We start from the raw sequence: 13,400 nt of genomic DNA, 5'->3' as shown, positions 1-13,400 counted from the left end.
TCTCAGTTTTTCAAACTTATAGTACTTCTATCCGAATTTTTTTCGCTAAGTCCCGGAGCATGCGCGATAGTCACTAATTAAATGAAAAAGTGAGTTTGAAGAAAAAGTAACCCAATAAAATACTCTACGCTAGAAATAATGGTCAAGGCGATTTCTGAACCCTTTACTTTTCGAGAAACGTTATTGGTTTTACAAAAAATGTGCACGATTTTGAGAGTCAAAGAAACGAGATCGTACGGGTTGCACCGGCCGGGAATCGAACCCGGACCTCCCGCTTGGAAGGCGAGAATTCTACCATTGAACTACCGATGCTTGCATAGGTCACACTTCGATATGACACACAAAAGAAGCCTAGATTAGTATACATATAATAAACCGCTCCCCGGCGGGGAATCGAACCCCGGTCTCTCGCGTGACAGGCGAGGATACTCACCACTATACTACCGAGGATGAGTAAAATTGGTTATCTCAGTTTTTTAAACTTATAGTACTTCTATCCGAATTTTTTTCGCTAAGTCCCGGAGCATGCGCGATAGTCACTAATTAAATGAAAAAGTGAGTTTGAAGAAAAAGAAACCCAATAAAATACTCTACGCTAGAAATAATAGTCAAGGCGATTTCTGAACCCTTTACTTTTCGAGAAACGTTATTGGTTTTACAAAAAATGTGCACGATTTTGAGAGTCAAAGAAACGAGATCGTACGGCTTGCACCGGCCGGGAATAGAACCCGGACCTCCCGCTTGGAAGGCGAGAATTCTACCATTGAACTACCGATGCTTGCATAGGTCACACTTCGATATGACACACAAAAGAAGCCTAGATTAGTATACATTTAAAAAACCGCTCCCCGGCGGGGAATCGAACCCCGGTCTCTCGCGTGACAGGCGAGGATACTCACCACTATACTACCGAGGATGAATAAAAGTTGGTTATCTCAGTTTTTCAAACTTATAGTACTTCTATCCGAATTTTTTTCGCTAAGTCCCGGAGCATGCGCGATAGTCACTAATTAAATGAAAAAGTGAGTTTGAAGAAAAAGTAACCCAATAAAATACTCTACGCTAGAAATAATGGTCAAGGCGATTTCTGAACCCTTTACTTTTCGAGAAACGTTATTGGTTTTACAAAAAATGTGCACGATTTTGAGAGTCAAAGAAACGAGATCGTACGGGTTGCACCGGCCGGGAATCGAACCCGGACCTCCCGCTTGGAAGGCGAGAATTCTACCATTGAACTACCGATGCTTGCATAGGTCACACTTCGATATGACACACAAAAGAAGCCTAGATTAGTATACATATAATAAACCGCTCCCCGGCGGGGAATCGAACCCCGGTCTCTCGCGTGACAGGCGAGGATACTCACCACTATACTACCGAGGATGAGTAAAATTGGTTATCTCAGTTTTTTAAACTTATAGTACTTCTATCCGAATTTTTTTCGCTAAGTCCCGGAGCATGCGCGATAGTCACTAATTAAATGAAAAAGTGAGTTTGAAGAAAAAGAAACCCAATAAAATACTCTACGCTAGAAATAATAGTCAAGGCGATTTCTGAACCCTTTACTTTTCGAGAAACGTTATTGGTTTTACAAAAAATGTGCACGATTTTGAGAGTCAAAGAAACGAGATCGTACGGCTTGCACCGGCCGGGAATCGAACCCGGACCTCCCGCTTGGAAGGCGAGAATTCTACCATTGAACTACCGATGCTTGCATAGGTCACACTTCGATATGACACACAAAAGAAGCCTAGATTAGTATACATTTAAAAAACCGCTCCCCGGCGGGGAATCGAACCCCGGTCTCTCGCGTGACAGGCGAGGATACTCACCACTATACTACCGAGGATGAATAAAAGTTGGTTATCTCAGTTTTTCAAACTTATAGTACTTCTATCCGAATTTTTTTCGCTAAGTCCCGGAGCATGCGCGATAGTCACTAATTAAATGAAAAAGTGAGTTTGAAGAAAAAGTAACCCAATAAAATACTCTACGCTAGAAATAATGGTCAAGGCGATTTCTGAACCCTTTACTTTTCGAGAAACGTTATTGGTTTTACAAAAAATGTGCACGATTTTGAGAGTCAAAGAAACGAGATCGTACGGGTTGCACCGGCCGGGAATCGAACCCGGACCTCCCGCTTGGAAGGCGAGAATTCTACCATTGAACTACCGATGCTTGCATAGGTCACACTTCGATATGACACACAAAAGAAGCCTAGATTAGTATACATATAATAAACCGCTCCCCGGCGGGGAATCGAACCCCGGTCTCTCGCGTGACAGGCGAGGATACTCACCACTATACTACCGAGGATGAGTAAAATTGGTTATCTCAGTTTTTTAAACTTATAGTACTTCTATCCGAATTTTTTTCGCTAAGTCCCGGAGCATGCGCGATAGTCACTAATTAAATGAAAAAGTGAGTTTGAAGAAAAAGTAACCCAATAAAATACTCTACGCTAGAAATAATAGTCAAGGCGATTTCTGAACCCTTTACTTTTCGAGAAACGTTATTGGTTTTACAAAAAATGTGCACGATTTTGAGAGTCAAAGAAACGAGATCGTACGGCTTGCACCGGCCGGGAATCGAACCCGGACCTCCCGCTTGGAAGGCGAGAATTCTACCATTGAACTACCGATGCTTGCATAGGTCACACTTCGATATGACACACAAAAGAAGCCTAGATTAGTATACATTTAAAAAACCGCTCCCCGGCGGGGAATCGAACCCCGGTCTCTCGCGTGACAGGCGAGGATACTCACCACTATACTACCGAGGATGAATAAAAGTTGGTTATCTCAGTTTTTCAAACTTATAGTACTTCTATCCGAATTTTTTTCGCTAAGTCCCGGAGCATGCGCGATAGTCACTAATTAAATGAAAAAGTGAGTTTGAAGAAAAAGTAACCCAATAAAATACTCTACGCTAGAAATAATGGTCAAGGCGATTTCTGAACCCTTTACTTTTCGAGAAACGTTATTGGTTTTACAAAAAATGTGCACGATTTTGAGAGTCAAAGAAACGAGATCGTACGGCTTGCACCGGCCGGGAATCGAACCCGGACCTCCCGCTTGGAAGGCGAGAATTCTACCATTGAACTACCGATGCTTGCATAGGTCACACTTCGATATGACACACAAAAGAAGCCTAGATTAGTATACATTTAAAAAACCGCTCCCCGGCGGGGAATCGAACCCCGGTCTCTCGCGTGACAGGCGAGGATACTCACCACTATACTACCGAGGATGAATAAAAGTTGGTTATCTCAGTTTTTCAAACTTATAGTACTTCTATCCGAATTTTTTTCGCTAAGTCCCGGAGCATGCGCGATAGTCACTAATTAAATGAAAAAGTGAGTTTGAAGAAAAAGTAACCCAATAAAATACTCTACGCTAGAAATAATGGTCAAGGCGATTTCTGAACCCTTTACTTTTCGAGAAACGTTATTGGTTTTACAAAAAATGTGCACGATTTTGAGAGTCAAAGAAACGAGATCGTACGGGTTGCACCGGCCGGGAATCGAACCCGGACCTCCCGCTTGGAAGGCGAGAATTCTACCATTGAACTACCGATGCTTGCATAGGTCACACTTCGATATGACACACAAAAGAAGCCTAGATTAGTATACATATAATAAACCGCTCCCCGGCGGGGAATCGAACCCCGGTCTCTCGCGTGACAGGCGAGGATACTCACCACTATACTACCGAGGATGAGTAAAATTGGTTATCTCAGTTTTTTAAACTTATAGTACTTCTATCCGAATTTTTTTCGCTAAGTCCCGGAGCATGCGCGATAGTCACTAATTAAATGAAAAAGTGAGTTTGAAGAAAAAGAAACCCAATAAAATACTCTACGCTAGAAATAATAGTCAAGGCGATTTCTGAACCCTTTACTTTTCGAGAAACGTTATTGGTTTTACAAAAAATGTGCACGATTTTGAGAGTCAAAGAAACGAGATCGTACGGCTTGCACCGGCCGGGAATCGAACCCGGACCTCCCGCTTGGAAGGCGAGAATTCTACCATTGAACTACCGATGCTTGCATAGGTCACACTTCGATATGACACACAAAAGAAGCCTAGATTAGTATACATTTAAAAAACCGCTCCCCGGCGGGGAATCGAACCCCGGTCTCTCGCGTGACAGGCGAGGATACTCACCACTATACTACCGAGGATGAATAAAAGTTGGTTATCTCAGTTTTTCAAACTTATAGTACTTCTATCCGAATTTTTTTCGCTAAGTCCCGGAGCATGCGCGATAGTCACTAATTAAATGAAAAAGTGAGTTTGAAGAAAAAGTAACCCAATAAAATACTCTACGCTAGAAATAATGGTCAAGGCGATTTCTGAACCCTTTACTTTTCGAGAAACGTTATTGGTTTTACAAAAAATGTGCACGATTTTGAGAGTCAAAGAAACGAGATCGTACGGGTTGCACCGGCCGGGAATCGAACCCGGACCTCCCGCTTGGAAGGCGAGAATTCTACCATTGAACTACCGATGCTTGCATAGGTCACACTTCGATATGACACACAAAAGAAGCCTAGATTAGTATACATATAATAAACCGCTCCCCGGCGGGGAATCGAACCCCGGTCTCTCGCGTGACAGGCGAGGATACTCACCACTATACTACCGAGGATGAGTAAAATTGGTTATCTCAGTTTTTTAAACTTATAGTACTACTATCCGAATTTTTTTCGCTAAGTCCCGGAGCATGCGCGATAGTCACTAATTAAATGAAAAAGTGAGTTTGAAGAAAAAGAAACCCAATAAAATACTCTACGCTAGAAATAATAGTCAAGGCGATTTCTGAACCCTTTACTTTTCGAGAAACGTTATTGGTTTTACAAAAAATGTGCACGATTTTGAGAGTCAAAGAAACGAGATCGTACGGCTTGCACCGGCCGGGAATCGAACCCGGACCTCCCGCTTGGAAGGCGAGAATTCTACCATTGAACTACCGATGCTTGCATAGGTCACACTTCGATATGACACACAAAAGAAGCCTAGATTAGTATACATTTAAAAAACCGCTCCCCGGCGGGGAATCGAACCCCGGTCTCTCGCGTGACAGGCGAGGATACTCACCACTATACTACCGAGGATGAATAAAAGTTGGTTATCTCAGTTTTTCAAACTTATAGTACTTCTATCCGAATTTTTTTCGCTAAGTCCCGGAGCATGCGCGATAGTCACTAATTAAATGAAAAAGTGAGTTTGAAGAAAAAGTAACCCAATAAAATACTCTACGCTAGAAATAATAGTCAAGGCGATTTCTGAACCCTTTACTTTTCGAGAAACGTTATTGGTTTTACAAAAAATGTGCACGATTTTGAGAGTCAAAGAAACGAGATCGTACGGCTTGCACCGGCCGGGAATCGAACCCGGACCTCCCGCTTGGAAGGCGAGAATTCTACCATTGAACTACCGATGCTTGCATAGGTCACACTTCGATATGACACACAAAAGAAGCCTAGATTAGTATACATTTAAAAAACCCCTCCCCGGCGGGGAATCGAACCCCGGTCTCTCGCGTGACAGGCGAGGATACTCACCACTATACTACCGAGGATGAATAAAAGTTGGTTATCTCAGTTTTTCAAACTTATAGTACTTCTATCCGAATTTTTTTCGCTAAGTCCCGGAGCATGCGCGATAGTCACTAATTAAATGAAAAAGTGAGTTTGAAGAAAAAGTAACCCAATAAAATACTCTACGCTAGAAATAATGGTCAAGGCGATTTCTGAACCCTTTACTTTTCGAGAAACGTTATTGGTTTTACAAAAAATGTGCACGATTTTGAGAGTCAAAGAAACGAGATCGTACGGGTTGCACCGGCCGGGAATCGAACCCGGACCTCCCGCTTGGAAGGCGAGAATTCTACCATTGAACTACCGATGCTTGCATAGGTCACACTTCGATATGACACACAAAAGAAGCCTAGATTAGTATACATATAATAAACCGCTCCCCGGCGGGGAATCGAACCCCGGTCTCTCGCGTGACAGGCGAGGATACTCACCACTATACTACCGAGGATGAGTAAAATTGGTTATCTCAGTTTTTTAAACTTATAGTACTTCTATCCGAATTTTTTTCGCTAAGTCCCGGAGCATGCGCGATAGTCACTAATTAAATGAAAAAGTGAGTTTGAAGAAAAAGAAACCCAATAAAATACTCTACGCTAGAAATAATAGTCAAGGCGATTTCTGAACCCTTTACTTTTCGAGAAACGTTATTGGTTTTACAAAAAATGTGCACGATTTTGAGAGTCAAAGAAACGAGATCGTACGGCTTGCACCGGCCGGGAATCGAACCCGGACCTCCCGCTTGGAAGGCGAGAATTCTACCATTGAACTACCGATGCTTGCATAGGTCACACTTCGATATGACACACAAAAGAAGCCTAGATTAGTATACATTTAAAAAACCGCTCCCCGGCGGGGAATCGAACCCCGGTCTCTCGCGTGACAGGCGAGGATACTCACCACTATACTACCGAGGATGAATAAAAGTTGGTTATCTCAGTTTTTCAAACTTATAGTACTTCTATCCGAATTTTTTTCGCTAAGTCCCGGAGCATGCGCGATAGTCACTAATTAAATGAAAAAGTGAGTTTGAAGAAAAAGTAACCCAATAAAATACTCTACGCTAGAAATAATAGTCAAGGCGATTTCTGAACCCTTTACTTTTCGAGAAACGTTATTGGTTTTACAAAAAATGTGCACGATTTTGAGAGTCAAAGAAACGAGATCGTACGGCTTGCACCGGCCGGGAATCGAACCCGGACCTCCCGCTTGGAAGGCGAGAATTCTACCATTGAACTACCGATGCTTGCATAGGTCACACTTCGATATGACACACAAAAGAAGCCTAGATTAGTATACATTTAAAAAACCCCTCCCCGGCGGGGAATCGAACCCCGGTCTCTCGCGTGACAGGCGAGGATACTCACCACTATACTACCGAGGATGAATAAAAGTTGGTTATCTCAGTTTTTCAAACTTATAGTACTTCTATCCGAATTTTTTTCGCTAAGTCCCGGAGCATGCGCGATAGTCACTAATTAAATGAAAAAGTGAGTTTGAAGAAAAAGTAACCCAATAAAATACTCTACGCTAGAAATAATGGTCAAGGCGATTTCTGAACCCTTTACTTTTCGAGAAACGTTATTGGTTTTACAAAAAATGTGCACGATTTTGAGAGTCAAAGAAACGAGATCGTACGGGTTGCACCGGCCGGGAATCGAACCCGGACCTCCCGCTTGGAAGGCGAGAATTCTACCATTGAACTACCGATGCTTGCATAGGTCACACTTCGATATGACACACAAAAGAAGCCTAGATTAGTATACATATAATAAACCGCTCCCCGGCGGGGAATCGAACCCCGGTCTCTCGCGTGACAGGCGAGGATACTCACCACTATACTACCGAGGATGAGTAAAATTGGTTATCTCAGTTTTTTAAACTTATAGTACTTCTATCCGAATTTTTTTCGCTAAGTCCCGGAGCATGCGCGATAGTCACTAATTAAATGAAAAAGTGAGTTTGAAGAAAAAGAAACCCAATAAAATACTCTACGCTAGAAATAATAGTCAAGGCGATTTCTGAACCCTTTACTTTTCGAGAAACGTTATTGGTTTTACAAAAAATGTGCACGATTTTGAGAGTCAAAGAAACGAGATCGTACGGCTTGCACCGGCCGGGAATCGAACCCGGACCTCCCGCTTGGAAGGCGAGAATTCTACCATTGAACTACCGATGCTTGCATAGGTCACACTTCGATATGACACACAAAAGAAGCCTAGATTAGTATACATTTAAAAAACCGCTCCCCGGCGGGGAATCGAACCCCGGTCTCTCGCGTGACAGGCGAGGATACTCACCACTATACTACCGAGGATGAATAAAAGTTGGTTATCTCAGTTTTTCAAACTTATAGTACTTCTATCCGAATTTTTTTCGCTAAGTCCCGGAGCATGCGCGATAGTCACTAATTAAATGAAAAAGTGAGTTTGAAGAAAAAGTAACCCAATAAAATACTCTACGCTAGAAATAATAGTCAAGGCGATTTCTGAACCCTTTACTTTTCGAGAAACGTTATTGGTTTTACAAAAAATGTGCACGATTTTGAGAGTCAAAGAAACGAGATCGTACGGCTTGCACCGGCCGGGAATCGAACCCGGACCTCCCGCTTGGAAGGCGAGAATTCTACCATTGAACTACCGATGCTTGCATAGGTCACACTTCGATATGACACACAAAAGAAGCCTAGATTAGTATACATTTAAAAAACCCCTCCCCGGCGGGGAATCGAACCCCGGTCTCTCGCGTGACAGGCGAGGATACTCACCACTATACTACCGAGGATGAATAAAATTTGGTTATCTCAGTTTTTCAAACTTATAGTACTTCTATCCGAATTTTTTTCGCTAAGTCCCGGAGCATGCGCGATAGTCACTAATTAAATGAAAAAGTGAGTTTGAAGAAAAAGTAACCCAATAAAATACTCTACGCTAGAAATAATAGTCAAGGCGATTTCTGAACCCTTTACTTTTCGAGAAACGTTATTGGTTTTACAAAAAATGTGCACGATTTTGAGAGTCAAAGAAACGAGATCGTACGGCTTGCACCGGCCGGGAATCGAACCCGGACCTCCCGCTTGGAAGGCGAGAATTCTACCATTGAACTACCGATGCTTGCATAGGTCACACTTCGATATGACACACAAAAGAAGCCTAGATTAGTATACATTTAAAAAACCGCTCCCCGGCGGGGAATCGAACCCCGGTCTCTCGCGTGACAGGCGAGGATACTCACCACTATACTACCGAGGATGAATAAAAGTTGGTTATCTCAGTTTTTCAAACTTATAGTACTTCTATCCGAATTTTTTTCGCTAAGTCCCGGAGCATGCGCGATAGTCACTAATTAAATGAAAAAGTGAGTTTGAAGAAAAAGTAACCCAATAAAATACTCTACGCTAGAAATAATAGTCAAGGCGATTTCTGAACCCTTTACTTTTCGAGAAACGTTATTGGTTTTACAAAAAATGTGCACGATTTTGAGAGTCAAAGAAACGAGATCGTACGGCTTGCACCGGCCGGGAATCGAACCCGGACCTCCCGCTTGGAAGGCGAGAATTCTACCATTGAACTACCGATGCTTGCATAGGTCACACTTCGATATGACACACAAAAGAAGCCTAGATTAGTATACATTTAAAAAACCCCTCCCCGGCGGGGAATCGAACCCCGGTCTCTCGCGTGACAGGCGAGGATACTCACCACTATACTACCGAGGATGAATAAAAGTTGGTTATCTCAGTTTTTCAAACTTATAGTACTTCTATCCGAATTTTTTTCGCTAAGTCCCGGAGCATGCGCGATAGTCACTAATTAAATGAAAAAGTGAGTTTGAAGAAAAAGTAACCCAATAAAATACTCTACGCTAGAAATAATGGTCAAGGCGATTTCTGAACCCTTTACTTTTCGAGAAACGTTATTGGTTTTACAAAAAATGTGCACGATTTTGAGAGTCAAAGAAACGAGATCGTACGGGTTGCACCAGCCGGGAATCGAACCCGGACCTCCCGCTTGGAAGGCGAGAATTCTACCATTGAACTACCGATGCTTGCATAGGTCACACTTCGATATGACACACAAAAGAAGCCTAGATTAGTATACATATAATAAACCGCTCCCCGGCGGGGAATCGAACCCCGGTCTCTCGCGTGACAGGCGAGGATACTCACCACTATACTACCGAGGATGAGTAAAATTGGTTATCTCAGTTTTTTAAACTTATAGTACTTCTATCCGAATTTTTTTCGCTAAGTCCCGGAGCATGCGCGATAGTCACTAATTAAATGAAAAAGTGAGTTTGAAGAAAAAGAAACCCAATAAAATACTCTACGCTAGAAATAATAGTCAAGGCGATTTCTGAACCCTTTACTTTTCGAGAAACGTTATTGGTTTTACAAAAAATGTGCACGATTTTGAGAGTCAAAGAAACGAGATCGTACGGCTTGCACCGGCCGGGAATCGAACCCGGACCTCCCGCTTGGAAGGCGAGAATTCTACCATTGAACTACCGATGCTTGCATAGGTCACACTTCGATACGACACACAAAAGAAGCCTAGATTAGTGTACATTTAAAAAACCGCTCCCCGGCGGGGAATCGAACCCCGGTCTCTCGCGTGACAGGCGAGGATACTCACCACTATACTACCGAGGATGAGTAAAATTGGTTATCTCAGTTTTTTAAACTTATAGTACTTCTATCCGAATTTTTTTCGCTAAGTCCCGGAGCATGCGCGATAGTCACTAATTAAATGAAAAAGTGAGTTTGAAGAAAAAGTAACCCAATAAAATACTCTACGCTAGAAATAATGGTCAAGGCGATTTCTGAACCCTTTACTTTTCGAGAAACGTTATTGGTTTTACAAAAAATGTGCACGATTTTGAGAGTCAAAGAAACGAGATCGTACGGGTTGCACCAGCCGGGAATCGAACCCGGACCTCCCGCTTGGAAGGCGAGAATTCTACCATTGAACTACCGATGCTTGCATAGGTCACACTTCGATATGACACACAAAAGAAGCCTAGATTAGTATACATATAATAAACCGCTCCCCGGCGGGGAATCGAACCCCGGTCTCTCGCGTGACAGGCGAGGATACTCACCACTATACTACCGAGGATGAAGAAAAGTTGGTTATCTCAGTTTTTCAAACTTATAGTACTTCTATCCGAATTTTTTTCGCTAAGTCCCGGAGCATGCGCGATAGTCACTAATTAAATGAAAAAGTGAGTTTGAAGAAAAAGTAACCCAATAAAATACTCTACGCTAGAAATAATAGTCAAGGCGATTTCTGAACCCTTTACTTTTCGAGAAACGTTATTGGTTTTACAAAAAATGTGCACGATTTTGAGAGTCAAAGAAACGAGATCGTACGGCTTGCACCGGCCGGGAATCGAACCCGGACCTCCCGCTTGGAAGGCGAGAATTCTACCATTGAACTACCGATGCTTGCATAGGTCACACTTCGATATGACACACAAAAGAAGCCTAGATTAGTATACATTTAAAAAACCGCTCCCCGGCGGGGAATCGAACCCCGGTCTCTCGCGTGACAGGCGAGGATACTCACCACTATACTACCGAGGATGAATAAAAGTTGGTTATCTCAGTTTTTCAAACTTATAGTACTTCTATCCGAATTTTTTTCGCTAAGTCCCGGAGCATGCGCGATAGTCACTAATTAAATGAAAAAGTGAGTTTGAAGAAAAAGTAACCCAATAAAATACTCTACGCTAGAAATAATGGTCAAGGCGATTTCTGAACCCTTTACTTTTCGAGAAACGTTATTGGTTTTACAAAAAATGTGCACGATTTTGAGAGTCAAAGAAACGAGATCGTACGGGTTGCACCAGCCGGGAATCGAACCCGGACCTCCCGCTTGGAAGGCGAGAATTCTACCATTGAACTACCCGATGCTTGCATAGGTCACACTTCGATATGACACACAAAAGAAGCCTAGATTAGTATACATTTAAAAAACCGCTCCCCGGCGGGGAATCGAACCCCGGTCTCTCGCGTGACAGGCGAGGATACTCACCACTATACTACCGAGGATGAATAAAAGTTGGTTATCTCAGTTTTTCAAACTTATAGTACTTCTATCCGAATTTTTTTCGCTAAGTCCCGGAGCATGCGCGATAGTCACTAATTAAATGAAAAAGTGAGTTTGAAGAAAAAGTAACCCAATAAAATACTCTACGCTAGAAATAATGGTCAAGGCGATTTCTGAACCCTTTACTTTTCGAGAAACGTTATTGGTTTTACAAAAAATGTGCACGATTTTGAGAGTCAAAGAAACGAGATCGTACGGGTTGCACCAGCCGGGAATCGAACCCGGACCTCCCGCTTGGAAGGCGAGAATTCTACCATTGAACTACCGATGCTTGCATAGGTCACACTTCGATATGACACACAAAAGAAGCCTAGATTAGTATACATATAATAAACCGCTCCCCGGCGGGGAATCGAACCCCGGTCTCTCGCGTGACAGGCGAGGATACTCACCACTATACTACCGAGGATGAGTAAAATTGGTTATCTCAGTTTTTTAAACTTATAGTACTTCTATCCGAATTTTTTTCGCTAAGTCCCGGAGCATGCGCGATAGTCACTAATTAAATGAAAAAGTGAGTTTGAAGAAAAAGAAACCCAATAAAATACTCTACGCTAGAAATAATAGTCAAGGCGATTTCTGAACCCTTTACTTTTCGAGAAACGTTATTGGTTTTACAAAAAATGTGCACGATTTTGAGAGTCAAAGAAACGAGATCGTACGGCTTGCACCGGCCGGGAATCGAACCCGGACCTCCCGCTTGGAAGGCGAGAATTCTACCATTGAACTACCGATGCTTGCATAGGTCACACTTCGATACGACACACAAAAGAAGCCTAGATTAGTGTACATTTAAAAAACCGCTCCCCGGCGGGGAATCGAACCCCGGTCTCTCGCGTGACAGGCGAGGATACTCACCACTATACTACCGAGGATGAGTAAAATTGGTTATCTCAGTTTTTTAAACTTATAGTACTTCTATCCGAATTTTTTTCGCTAAGTCCCGGAGCATGCGCGATAGTCACTAATTAAATGAAAAAGTGAGTTTGAAGAAAAAGAAACCCAATAAAATACTCTACGCTAGAAATAATGGTCAAGGCGATTTCTGAACCCTTTACTTTTCGAGAAACGTTATTGGTTTTACAAAAAATGTGCACGATTTTGAGAGTCAAAGAAACGAGATCGTACGGGTTGCACCAGCCGGGAATCGAACCCGGACCTCCCGCTTGGAAGGCGAGAATTCTACCATTGAACTACCGATGCTTGCATAGGTCACACTTCGATATGACACACAAAAGAAGCCTAGATTAGTATACATATAATAAACCGCTCCCCGGCGGGGAATCGAACCCCGGTCTCTCGCGTGACAGGCGAGGATACTCACCACTATACTACCGAGGATGAGTAAAATTGGTTATCTCAGTTTTTTAAACTTATAGTACTTCTATCCGAATTTTTTTCGCTAAGTCCCGGAGCATGCGCGATAGTCACTAATTAAATGAAAAAGTGAGTTTGAAGAAAAAGAAACCCAATAAAATACTCTACGCTAGAAATAATAGTCAAGGCGATTTCTGAACCCTTTACTTTTCGAGAAACGTTATTGGTTTTACAAAAAATGTGCACGATTTTGAGAGTCAAAGAAACGAGATCGTACGGCTTGCACCGGCCGGGAATCGAACCCGGACCTCCCGCTTGGAAGGCGAGAATTCTACCATTGAACTACCGATGCTTGCATAGGTCACACTTCGATAC

General features: G+C 42.6%; 57 non-coding genes across 57 annotated transcripts; all 57 read right to left on the bottom strand.

The window, feature by feature from the left end:
* Positions 1-241: 241 nt before the first annotated feature.
* TRNAG-UCC (transfer RNA glycine (anticodon UCC)) lies at positions 242-312 on the bottom strand. The gene has a single exon. It is a non-coding gene; the product is annotated as a tRNA-Gly (tRNA).
* Positions 313-378: 66 nt separating this feature from the next.
* TRNAD-GUC (transfer RNA aspartic acid (anticodon GUC)) lies at positions 379-450 on the bottom strand. The gene has a single exon. It is a non-coding gene; the product is annotated as a tRNA-Asp (tRNA).
* Positions 451-707: 257 nt separating this feature from the next.
* TRNAG-UCC (transfer RNA glycine (anticodon UCC)) lies at positions 708-778 on the bottom strand. Its single transcript has one exon. It is a non-coding gene; the product is annotated as a tRNA-Gly (tRNA).
* A 66-nt stretch (positions 779-844) lies between these two features.
* TRNAD-GUC (transfer RNA aspartic acid (anticodon GUC)) lies at positions 845-916 on the bottom strand. The gene has a single exon. It is a non-coding gene; the product is annotated as a tRNA-Asp (tRNA).
* A 258-nt stretch (positions 917-1,174) lies between these two features.
* On the bottom strand, positions 1,175-1,245 carry TRNAG-UCC (transfer RNA glycine (anticodon UCC)). Its single transcript has one exon. It is a non-coding gene; the product is annotated as a tRNA-Gly (tRNA).
* A 66-nt stretch (positions 1,246-1,311) lies between these two features.
* On the bottom strand, positions 1,312-1,383 carry TRNAD-GUC (transfer RNA aspartic acid (anticodon GUC)). The gene has a single exon. It is a non-coding gene; the product is annotated as a tRNA-Asp (tRNA).
* A 257-nt stretch (positions 1,384-1,640) lies between these two features.
* On the bottom strand, positions 1,641-1,711 carry TRNAG-UCC (transfer RNA glycine (anticodon UCC)). Its single transcript has one exon. It is a non-coding gene; the product is annotated as a tRNA-Gly (tRNA).
* A 66-nt stretch (positions 1,712-1,777) lies between these two features.
* TRNAD-GUC (transfer RNA aspartic acid (anticodon GUC)) lies at positions 1,778-1,849 on the bottom strand. The gene has a single exon. It is a non-coding gene; the product is annotated as a tRNA-Asp (tRNA).
* A 258-nt stretch (positions 1,850-2,107) lies between these two features.
* On the bottom strand, positions 2,108-2,178 carry TRNAG-UCC (transfer RNA glycine (anticodon UCC)). Its single transcript has one exon. It is a non-coding gene; the product is annotated as a tRNA-Gly (tRNA).
* A 66-nt stretch (positions 2,179-2,244) lies between these two features.
* TRNAD-GUC (transfer RNA aspartic acid (anticodon GUC)) lies at positions 2,245-2,316 on the bottom strand. Its single transcript has one exon. It is a non-coding gene; the product is annotated as a tRNA-Asp (tRNA).
* A 257-nt stretch (positions 2,317-2,573) lies between these two features.
* Positions 2,574-2,644, bottom strand: TRNAG-UCC (transfer RNA glycine (anticodon UCC)). The gene has a single exon. It is a non-coding gene; the product is annotated as a tRNA-Gly (tRNA).
* A 66-nt stretch (positions 2,645-2,710) lies between these two features.
* Positions 2,711-2,782, bottom strand: TRNAD-GUC (transfer RNA aspartic acid (anticodon GUC)). The gene has a single exon. It is a non-coding gene; the product is annotated as a tRNA-Asp (tRNA).
* Positions 2,783-3,040: 258 nt separating this feature from the next.
* Positions 3,041-3,111, bottom strand: TRNAG-UCC (transfer RNA glycine (anticodon UCC)). The gene has a single exon. It is a non-coding gene; the product is annotated as a tRNA-Gly (tRNA).
* Positions 3,112-3,177: 66 nt separating this feature from the next.
* TRNAD-GUC (transfer RNA aspartic acid (anticodon GUC)) lies at positions 3,178-3,249 on the bottom strand. Its single transcript has one exon. It is a non-coding gene; the product is annotated as a tRNA-Asp (tRNA).
* Positions 3,250-3,507: 258 nt separating this feature from the next.
* On the bottom strand, positions 3,508-3,578 carry TRNAG-UCC (transfer RNA glycine (anticodon UCC)). The gene has a single exon. It is a non-coding gene; the product is annotated as a tRNA-Gly (tRNA).
* A 66-nt stretch (positions 3,579-3,644) lies between these two features.
* On the bottom strand, positions 3,645-3,716 carry TRNAD-GUC (transfer RNA aspartic acid (anticodon GUC)). Its single transcript has one exon. It is a non-coding gene; the product is annotated as a tRNA-Asp (tRNA).
* Positions 3,717-3,973: 257 nt separating this feature from the next.
* TRNAG-UCC (transfer RNA glycine (anticodon UCC)) lies at positions 3,974-4,044 on the bottom strand. The gene has a single exon. It is a non-coding gene; the product is annotated as a tRNA-Gly (tRNA).
* A 66-nt stretch (positions 4,045-4,110) lies between these two features.
* On the bottom strand, positions 4,111-4,182 carry TRNAD-GUC (transfer RNA aspartic acid (anticodon GUC)). The gene has a single exon. It is a non-coding gene; the product is annotated as a tRNA-Asp (tRNA).
* A 258-nt stretch (positions 4,183-4,440) lies between these two features.
* TRNAG-UCC (transfer RNA glycine (anticodon UCC)) lies at positions 4,441-4,511 on the bottom strand. Its single transcript has one exon. It is a non-coding gene; the product is annotated as a tRNA-Gly (tRNA).
* A 66-nt stretch (positions 4,512-4,577) lies between these two features.
* TRNAD-GUC (transfer RNA aspartic acid (anticodon GUC)) lies at positions 4,578-4,649 on the bottom strand. The gene has a single exon. It is a non-coding gene; the product is annotated as a tRNA-Asp (tRNA).
* Positions 4,650-4,906: 257 nt separating this feature from the next.
* On the bottom strand, positions 4,907-4,977 carry TRNAG-UCC (transfer RNA glycine (anticodon UCC)). Its single transcript has one exon. It is a non-coding gene; the product is annotated as a tRNA-Gly (tRNA).
* Positions 4,978-5,043: 66 nt separating this feature from the next.
* Positions 5,044-5,115, bottom strand: TRNAD-GUC (transfer RNA aspartic acid (anticodon GUC)). Its single transcript has one exon. It is a non-coding gene; the product is annotated as a tRNA-Asp (tRNA).
* A 258-nt stretch (positions 5,116-5,373) lies between these two features.
* On the bottom strand, positions 5,374-5,444 carry TRNAG-UCC (transfer RNA glycine (anticodon UCC)). Its single transcript has one exon. It is a non-coding gene; the product is annotated as a tRNA-Gly (tRNA).
* A 66-nt stretch (positions 5,445-5,510) lies between these two features.
* Positions 5,511-5,582, bottom strand: TRNAD-GUC (transfer RNA aspartic acid (anticodon GUC)). The gene has a single exon. It is a non-coding gene; the product is annotated as a tRNA-Asp (tRNA).
* Positions 5,583-5,840: 258 nt separating this feature from the next.
* Positions 5,841-5,911, bottom strand: TRNAG-UCC (transfer RNA glycine (anticodon UCC)). The gene has a single exon. It is a non-coding gene; the product is annotated as a tRNA-Gly (tRNA).
* Positions 5,912-5,977: 66 nt separating this feature from the next.
* Positions 5,978-6,049, bottom strand: TRNAD-GUC (transfer RNA aspartic acid (anticodon GUC)). Its single transcript has one exon. It is a non-coding gene; the product is annotated as a tRNA-Asp (tRNA).
* Positions 6,050-6,306: 257 nt separating this feature from the next.
* TRNAG-UCC (transfer RNA glycine (anticodon UCC)) lies at positions 6,307-6,377 on the bottom strand. Its single transcript has one exon. It is a non-coding gene; the product is annotated as a tRNA-Gly (tRNA).
* A 66-nt stretch (positions 6,378-6,443) lies between these two features.
* Positions 6,444-6,515, bottom strand: TRNAD-GUC (transfer RNA aspartic acid (anticodon GUC)). The gene has a single exon. It is a non-coding gene; the product is annotated as a tRNA-Asp (tRNA).
* A 258-nt stretch (positions 6,516-6,773) lies between these two features.
* Positions 6,774-6,844, bottom strand: TRNAG-UCC (transfer RNA glycine (anticodon UCC)). The gene has a single exon. It is a non-coding gene; the product is annotated as a tRNA-Gly (tRNA).
* Positions 6,845-6,910: 66 nt separating this feature from the next.
* Positions 6,911-6,982, bottom strand: TRNAD-GUC (transfer RNA aspartic acid (anticodon GUC)). Its single transcript has one exon. It is a non-coding gene; the product is annotated as a tRNA-Asp (tRNA).
* Positions 6,983-7,240: 258 nt separating this feature from the next.
* Positions 7,241-7,311, bottom strand: TRNAG-UCC (transfer RNA glycine (anticodon UCC)). The gene has a single exon. It is a non-coding gene; the product is annotated as a tRNA-Gly (tRNA).
* A 66-nt stretch (positions 7,312-7,377) lies between these two features.
* Positions 7,378-7,449, bottom strand: TRNAD-GUC (transfer RNA aspartic acid (anticodon GUC)). The gene has a single exon. It is a non-coding gene; the product is annotated as a tRNA-Asp (tRNA).
* A 257-nt stretch (positions 7,450-7,706) lies between these two features.
* Positions 7,707-7,777, bottom strand: TRNAG-UCC (transfer RNA glycine (anticodon UCC)). Its single transcript has one exon. It is a non-coding gene; the product is annotated as a tRNA-Gly (tRNA).
* A 66-nt stretch (positions 7,778-7,843) lies between these two features.
* On the bottom strand, positions 7,844-7,915 carry TRNAD-GUC (transfer RNA aspartic acid (anticodon GUC)). The gene has a single exon. It is a non-coding gene; the product is annotated as a tRNA-Asp (tRNA).
* Positions 7,916-8,173: 258 nt separating this feature from the next.
* On the bottom strand, positions 8,174-8,244 carry TRNAG-UCC (transfer RNA glycine (anticodon UCC)). Its single transcript has one exon. It is a non-coding gene; the product is annotated as a tRNA-Gly (tRNA).
* A 66-nt stretch (positions 8,245-8,310) lies between these two features.
* TRNAD-GUC (transfer RNA aspartic acid (anticodon GUC)) lies at positions 8,311-8,382 on the bottom strand. Its single transcript has one exon. It is a non-coding gene; the product is annotated as a tRNA-Asp (tRNA).
* Positions 8,383-8,640: 258 nt separating this feature from the next.
* On the bottom strand, positions 8,641-8,711 carry TRNAG-UCC (transfer RNA glycine (anticodon UCC)). Its single transcript has one exon. It is a non-coding gene; the product is annotated as a tRNA-Gly (tRNA).
* A 66-nt stretch (positions 8,712-8,777) lies between these two features.
* On the bottom strand, positions 8,778-8,849 carry TRNAD-GUC (transfer RNA aspartic acid (anticodon GUC)). Its single transcript has one exon. It is a non-coding gene; the product is annotated as a tRNA-Asp (tRNA).
* A 258-nt stretch (positions 8,850-9,107) lies between these two features.
* TRNAG-UCC (transfer RNA glycine (anticodon UCC)) lies at positions 9,108-9,178 on the bottom strand. The gene has a single exon. It is a non-coding gene; the product is annotated as a tRNA-Gly (tRNA).
* Positions 9,179-9,244: 66 nt separating this feature from the next.
* TRNAD-GUC (transfer RNA aspartic acid (anticodon GUC)) lies at positions 9,245-9,316 on the bottom strand. The gene has a single exon. It is a non-coding gene; the product is annotated as a tRNA-Asp (tRNA).
* A 258-nt stretch (positions 9,317-9,574) lies between these two features.
* On the bottom strand, positions 9,575-9,645 carry TRNAG-UCC (transfer RNA glycine (anticodon UCC)). Its single transcript has one exon. It is a non-coding gene; the product is annotated as a tRNA-Gly (tRNA).
* A 66-nt stretch (positions 9,646-9,711) lies between these two features.
* TRNAD-GUC (transfer RNA aspartic acid (anticodon GUC)) lies at positions 9,712-9,783 on the bottom strand. Its single transcript has one exon. It is a non-coding gene; the product is annotated as a tRNA-Asp (tRNA).
* Positions 9,784-10,040: 257 nt separating this feature from the next.
* Positions 10,041-10,111, bottom strand: TRNAG-UCC (transfer RNA glycine (anticodon UCC)). Its single transcript has one exon. It is a non-coding gene; the product is annotated as a tRNA-Gly (tRNA).
* A 66-nt stretch (positions 10,112-10,177) lies between these two features.
* On the bottom strand, positions 10,178-10,249 carry TRNAD-GUC (transfer RNA aspartic acid (anticodon GUC)). The gene has a single exon. It is a non-coding gene; the product is annotated as a tRNA-Asp (tRNA).
* A 257-nt stretch (positions 10,250-10,506) lies between these two features.
* TRNAG-UCC (transfer RNA glycine (anticodon UCC)) lies at positions 10,507-10,577 on the bottom strand. Its single transcript has one exon. It is a non-coding gene; the product is annotated as a tRNA-Gly (tRNA).
* A 66-nt stretch (positions 10,578-10,643) lies between these two features.
* Positions 10,644-10,715, bottom strand: TRNAD-GUC (transfer RNA aspartic acid (anticodon GUC)). Its single transcript has one exon. It is a non-coding gene; the product is annotated as a tRNA-Asp (tRNA).
* Positions 10,716-10,973: 258 nt separating this feature from the next.
* Positions 10,974-11,044, bottom strand: TRNAG-UCC (transfer RNA glycine (anticodon UCC)). The gene has a single exon. It is a non-coding gene; the product is annotated as a tRNA-Gly (tRNA).
* Positions 11,045-11,110: 66 nt separating this feature from the next.
* On the bottom strand, positions 11,111-11,182 carry TRNAD-GUC (transfer RNA aspartic acid (anticodon GUC)). Its single transcript has one exon. It is a non-coding gene; the product is annotated as a tRNA-Asp (tRNA).
* Positions 11,183-11,440: 258 nt separating this feature from the next.
* On the bottom strand, positions 11,441-11,512 carry TRNAG-UCC (transfer RNA glycine (anticodon UCC)). Its single transcript has one exon. It is a non-coding gene; the product is annotated as a tRNA-Gly (tRNA).
* A 66-nt stretch (positions 11,513-11,578) lies between these two features.
* TRNAD-GUC (transfer RNA aspartic acid (anticodon GUC)) lies at positions 11,579-11,650 on the bottom strand. The gene has a single exon. It is a non-coding gene; the product is annotated as a tRNA-Asp (tRNA).
* A 258-nt stretch (positions 11,651-11,908) lies between these two features.
* Positions 11,909-11,979, bottom strand: TRNAG-UCC (transfer RNA glycine (anticodon UCC)). The gene has a single exon. It is a non-coding gene; the product is annotated as a tRNA-Gly (tRNA).
* A 66-nt stretch (positions 11,980-12,045) lies between these two features.
* On the bottom strand, positions 12,046-12,117 carry TRNAD-GUC (transfer RNA aspartic acid (anticodon GUC)). The gene has a single exon. It is a non-coding gene; the product is annotated as a tRNA-Asp (tRNA).
* Positions 12,118-12,374: 257 nt separating this feature from the next.
* TRNAG-UCC (transfer RNA glycine (anticodon UCC)) lies at positions 12,375-12,445 on the bottom strand. The gene has a single exon. It is a non-coding gene; the product is annotated as a tRNA-Gly (tRNA).
* Positions 12,446-12,511: 66 nt separating this feature from the next.
* Positions 12,512-12,583, bottom strand: TRNAD-GUC (transfer RNA aspartic acid (anticodon GUC)). Its single transcript has one exon. It is a non-coding gene; the product is annotated as a tRNA-Asp (tRNA).
* A 257-nt stretch (positions 12,584-12,840) lies between these two features.
* On the bottom strand, positions 12,841-12,911 carry TRNAG-UCC (transfer RNA glycine (anticodon UCC)). The gene has a single exon. It is a non-coding gene; the product is annotated as a tRNA-Gly (tRNA).
* Positions 12,912-12,977: 66 nt separating this feature from the next.
* On the bottom strand, positions 12,978-13,049 carry TRNAD-GUC (transfer RNA aspartic acid (anticodon GUC)). The gene has a single exon. It is a non-coding gene; the product is annotated as a tRNA-Asp (tRNA).
* A 257-nt stretch (positions 13,050-13,306) lies between these two features.
* Positions 13,307-13,377, bottom strand: TRNAG-UCC (transfer RNA glycine (anticodon UCC)). Its single transcript has one exon. It is a non-coding gene; the product is annotated as a tRNA-Gly (tRNA).
* Positions 13,378-13,400: the final 23 nt, after the last annotated feature.

Source organism: Phalangium opilio, unplaced genomic scaffold, assembly GCF_054372755.1.
Source record: "Phalangium opilio isolate 3A_F unplaced genomic scaffold, DU_Popi_V2 ptg000352l_1, whole genome shotgun sequence".
Classification (NCBI taxonomy): domain Eukaryota; kingdom Metazoa; phylum Arthropoda; class Arachnida; order Opiliones; family Phalangiidae; genus Phalangium; species Phalangium opilio.
Note: the sequence above shows the minus strand (reverse complement) of the source record. Positions and strands in the feature narration are given on the sequence as shown.